At 42.3% G+C, this 5,778-nt stretch overlaps 1 pseudogene; it reads right to left on the bottom strand.

The window, feature by feature from the left end:
* Positions 1 to 518: 518 nt before the first annotated feature.
* On the bottom strand, positions 519 to 652 carry LOC111523667 (annotated as a pseudogene).
* Between the last annotated feature and the right edge of the window lie 5,126 nt (positions 653 to 5,778).

The following is a 5,778-nucleotide window of genomic DNA, read 5'->3' as shown; positions in this document are numbered from 1 at the left end:
TGCTCGGTTGGCTGCAGTGCCTCACACCTGTAATCCTAGCACTTTGGGAGGCCAAGGCGGGTGGATTGTCTGAGCTCAGGAGTTCAAGACCAGCCTGGGCAACATGGTGAAACCCGTTTCTACTAAAATACAAAAAATTAGCCGGGCATGGCAGCGTGCACCTGTAGTCCCAGCTACTTGGGAGGCTGAGGTAGGAGACGTGCTTGAACTCAGGAGACGGAGGTTGCAGTGAGCTGAGGTCGTACTACTGCACTCCAGCCTGGGCAACAGAGCGAGACTCTGTCTCCATTAAAAAAAAAAAAAAAAAAAAAAAATTCATTTGCTCAATGAAGAGTTTGCTTAAAATTCAACCTCCAGACATTTGAGAGTCTAGGTTTCATTTTAGTGTTCTATATTTTCTTGGCATTTGGGAGCAGTTTAATGATGAAAATAATTAGTTCCTCCAAGGGCATATCTAACTTAATTTAGTGTTTGTATTACGTTTTTATTGCACTTGCAGATTTTTTAAACTATTTAAAAAATATATGGAACATTTCACAAATTTGCACATCATCCTTGCACAGGGGCCATGCTAGTGTTTAGTATATGTGCTGCTGAAGTGAGCCCAGAATTTTCTTTTTTCTAATGATGGGATTGTTTTGTCTACTTGAAAGTGCCTTGTTCTATTTAACCTACATTTGCATAGTTAAGCTCTTTTTAGTCAGTTTATGTAAGGCCTTTTATTCAGAATTTAAATTAAATTTAAAAGTAAATTAAATTAAAATTAAAATTTAATTTAATTCAGTATTTATTTCGAGGACATGTGAAAAGACCTAAAAAATCTCCAAAGGAAATAGAATTTTGCATGAATGAGTTTTTAGGTAAGATGTTCCCCAGCCAGGCTGTAATGAGAAAAAAGGAATGGAGACCAAGATGTGGGCAGACACTTAATAAGCCTCTCCGGGCCGGGTGTGGTGGCTGACAGCTGTAATCCCAGCACTTTGGGAGGCCGAGGCTGGTGGATCACCTGAAGTCAGGAGTTTGAAACCAGCCTGGTCAACATGGTGAAACCCTGTCTCTATTAAAAATACAAAAAATTAGCCAGGCATGGTGGTGGGTGCCTATAATGCTACTCAAGAGGCTGAGGCAGGAGAATTGCTTGAACCTGGGAGGGAGAGGTTGCAGTGAGCCGAGATTATGCACTGCACTCCAGCCTGGGTGACAGAGTGAGACTCTATCTCAAAAAACAAAACAAAAAAAAACAAACAAAAACAAAAACAAAACAAGACCGGGTGCGGTGGCTCATGCCTGTAATCCCAGCACTTCGGGAGGGTGAGGCAGGCGAATCACGAGGTCAGGAGTTTGAGACCACCCTGGCCAATATGGTGAAACCCTATCTCTACTAAAAATACAAAAATTAACTGCATGTGGTGGTGCATGCCTATAGTCCCAGCTACTCAGGAGGCTGAGGCAGAAGAATCGCTTGAACCTGGGAGGCGGAGCTTGCAGTGAGCTGAGATCACGCCACTGTACTACAGCCTGGGCGACAGAGTGAAACTCTGTCTCAAAACGCAAAACAAAACAAAACCCTGCATATTTTGTCTCTTTTAAAAGAAGGTCAAAATAGACGGTTCTTAAAAATAAAGCACAATTGTCTTTATTTTCATATTTGGAAAACTATTGGAGTGTCAACATAATAATGTCTGCAAACTTTCAGAAAGAATTTTTGTAGAATTTCCTGGACATTACCTGGAAAAAGGATAATGTCCTTCTGATACTGCAGTGTTATATGGGTGGCTGAGATCAACTCACTTCTGCCCTATGTCTGTCTCCAGAGAGTCTGACCGGTGACCCTGGGTCCAGCTTTTCCTGGCACTCTCAGCAGAAGCAGCTGGCTGGTCCGAGCACAGTGAACCCAATGTCTCTCCATGCCATACAATTCTACCATTCTAACTTCTCAGGTGGTAGCATGGCATTTTGGAACGTATATCCGTGGGAATGTCCACCAGGCTGGACTTTACTGTGCTGTTGACTGTAGTGGCTGCATTGACCACCTGACCCATGCCAGGAGCCACCTCCATTGCAGGTGCATTTCTGCATGATGGTTGTCATTTTGATTAAGAGTGCAAGGCTCTGGAGGCAGACTCTATGTGTTCAAATATTGGCTCCCATATATCCTAGTTATAGGATTATTCATGTGTCCCCTTTCTTTATCAGTAAAATAGGGATTTTTATGCATCTACCACACAGTGTTGTTGTGAGGATTAAATAAGTTAATATTTCTAAAGAGCTTAGAACAGTGCCTGGCACATAGTAAATGGTGTGTAAGTTTTAGTAATGTATAATTATCATCATTTTTTTTTTTTTAGAGATGAGGGTCTTGCTATGTTGCCCAGGCTTGTCTCTAACTCCTGGCTTCAAGTGATCCTCCTGCCTCAGCCTCCCAAGTAGCTTGGATTACAGGTGCAAGACACCGTGTCAGGCTACCAAGATTGTTTATGTGAAGTACTTGGAACTACACAAGGCACTTCTTGGGTAAAAAATGCACAGGAGTGCACTCGCAGGTGTATATATTTAAATGAACAATTGCTTCTTCTATGATCCTGGAAGTGTAATTTACCAGTGGTACAGTTTCTCCTCTCCCTCTCCCTTTGCTACTACATGCCCTCAGCTTTCTCATTGTCCTCTCCCTTTTTCCTTTGCATGTACTTTGTTCTCTCTTCCTCTATCCTAGCTTACATTTTCTTTCTCATACTTACAAATCAACTGGGCGCTGTTCCTCTTTTCTCTTACTCTTCTAAGTTTTATTTTATTTTAGTCACTGAAGTGATCTGAGAAGTGGCTGTAAAAAGGTAACACCAGCCTATTGACATGCTGCCTCAAACTGAAGGGGGTGAGTCGCAAAAGGAGAGAGTCCAAGGTTGGACAGAAGAGACGCAAGTTCCTTGTGGGCTTCGGAGTTCTATGTCCACCATTTCAAATTTAGATTCATATTTTATTAACATTTATCTTTCACTTTGTTTGGCTTAAGCACTAGGCTAGGGCTTTTAGATGGATTATTATTTAATCCTTACAATTCCTTAAAGGCAGGTATTACTCTCATCTTACAAATGAAGAAGAAAAGCAAAAATGGAGAGATAATCAACTTATCCAAGGCCACACAACTGGAAATCAGAGAGCCAATGTTGGTGCGTATACACGCTAACTCTAATCTCCAGTCTCTTCCCACTACTCATAATTCCTCCCACACAAAAAAGTATAAGTAGGCTAGGCACAGTGGCTCATGCCGGAAATCCCAACACTTTGAGAGGCTGAGGCAGGAGGATTGCTTACGATCAGGAGTTTGAGATAAGCCTGGGCAACATGGTGAAACCCTGTCTCTACAAATAATAAAAAATCACCTGGTTTGTGATCATGCCTGGCTGTAGTCCCTGCAACATGGGAGGCTATGGCAGGAGGATTGCTTTAGCCTAGGAGTTCAAGGCTACCATGGGCCATGATCATGCAACTGCACTCCAGCTTGGGTGACAGAGACCACATGCCCCAAAATAATTACAATATAATGTGATTAATGTAAATACATAGCAGTACTCATAAGATCTTATGGAAATGCAAGTAAGGTAGGGAGGGGAATTTCTAATATTTCCTAGGCAGATTTTTGAACTGGGGTCCTTGGAATTTTGGAAGGTCAGTGGAGGAACCACTTGAAGTTGTCTGCAAAATTTTCTTAGAGGAGTTTGTGGCCAAGGGAGTAGAGAGGTGGAAGTTTGACCGGGAGCATCAGAGAGTGTTAACTGTGTGAATGTTTGAGCTGATCAAGAGTTTGCAAGGAATTAGAAGAGGAATAAGACAGTCTAGGCAAAAGAAACCACAAGTGGAAAAGTACATGCAAATAATTTTCTTGGACTTCAGCCTAGGTTACCATTCAAGGAAGCAGCAGGAGACAAAGCACCTAGAATAGGTGGTTAAGGTCCAGACCAAGAAACAAATGATGTTCAGGGCCAAGAATGAATTCTCAAGGATATTAAAAATGCTCTCGAGAGCATTATTACAGTTCATTGTAAAATGTATTCTCCAATGCCATTAAACAGTATGATGGAAGTTCTTGCTTCCCTTTTCCAGATGCTTGTAGCAAAGTCTCTGTATTTTAGGATAAATTTGCATTCAGGAGTAGAGCTCGGAGCCTAACCTTGTTTCTGGGGGATAATGTGTTCTGAATTCTAAACAATGGCTTACAAAACTTCTGAAGAGCCATGAATTCTGTGAGTTGGCATGGTGGTACCACCCATTGGTGCCTTGGCGGTAGGTCATTGAATCCCTGGTGTCCAAATATGGGGCTGTAAATTAGAGGAGGGGCAGGGCAAAAGGATATTGCCCTAAATGAAGATATGCTGAGTTTGTTACCGGAAAAGAGGCAGAGAGATTTCGGATCTGAATTTTCGAGGTAACAGTAAATTTATAATCCAGGTATCACTGTGGAAGTTTCTGCCACGCTGATTTTATTTTCTCCCCAAACTTCTGAGGTTGATAACTTAATTAGGTAGATTAACTAGGTTAGTTAAAATAAGATATATAAGCAATCATCTCCCACAAAGGAAGCTTGTCTGAACTGGAATTGTTTCTATAGATTGTCTCCTTAGGACAGGAACGATATTCCTAAGGCTGATAATTCTCCTTTCTGTCTCAGTTGATCAATACATCATTTTGCATCCTCAGCACAAAAACCCAAATGTGCTTGCTTCCTTTTCTAAAAGAAAGCCTCTGTCTTGCTGGGATTAAGAGGGCATAGTCCCATGACACAGTTTGCAGTCAAATTTTGGCACCTGAAAAAACCTTCCCTCTTTAAAGAACTGCGGGCAACCAGTCAAGAGGGACCAGAGTTTTGGCATTTGGACTGAAAACATTACCTGCCAACTGGGCTGCTCTGAATGTATTGTTTCCGAAACCAGGGGAAGCACATGTAACAAGAGGAGGCTTTGTTCTGTTGGAATATTTTTGATGAGCCCATCTGCCCCAAGTTGAAGGGAGAACCTGCCAGCCGTGTCTGTTCACTTTCTCCCATTTACCAGCTTCCCTTGGCCTCCTGAATACCCTCTAGGGCATGACTGTTACCTCTCACAACTCATATTTTAGATATTTTTTGCTTTGTTCATCCCATGACCATGGAATTCTATGTTTCATACACAGTTGCTTTGACTGGCAGTCTAACATTTTTCTCTCAATGATCCAGTCTCTCCTTCTGGTTGCAATCCTACGAAGACAGCGAGGAGAAATTTGCCCAAGCAAAGCCTCACTAGGCTAAATGCCCACACTGACATTTCTTCTAGAGTTCCCTTCCCTAATTCTACTTTCATTCAACAAGTATTGATTGGGCACCAACAGTACCAGGCACTGTTCTCAGCTCCTCAGAGACAGTAGTGAGCAAAGCAGCCTTCTAGAAGCCCATCTGAGAGGCCTCAACTCACCAAAGCCCAGGCCAGAAGCAGAGAAGGGGGAGGAGGGGCCCTCAGGCCAGGCTGAGGCTCAGCACCCATGCATCAAGTGATTGGGCTCTCAGACTCTACTTCGTGACTTCTGTACTCTTTAATTATTTGTTATGAACAAATCTACCTACCTATCTATCTGTCTGTCTACCTATCTATCTGTCTGTCTACCTATCTATCTGTCTGTCTATCCATCTATCTATCTATCTATCTATCTATCTATCTATCTATCTATCCATCCATCCATCCATCCATCTATCTAGTTATCCGTCTATTTTTTTTCTGAAGAGACAGGGTCAGGCTGGGCACAGTGGCT

The sequence above is a fragment of the Piliocolobus tephrosceles genome, chromosome 5 (assembly GCF_002776525.5).
Source record: "Piliocolobus tephrosceles isolate RC106 chromosome 5, ASM277652v3, whole genome shotgun sequence".
In the NCBI taxonomy this organism is placed as follows: domain Eukaryota; kingdom Metazoa; phylum Chordata; class Mammalia; order Primates; family Cercopithecidae; genus Piliocolobus; species Piliocolobus tephrosceles.
The sequence above is the reverse complement of the archived record's forward strand: the minus strand, read 5'-3'. Positions and strand labels throughout refer to the sequence as shown.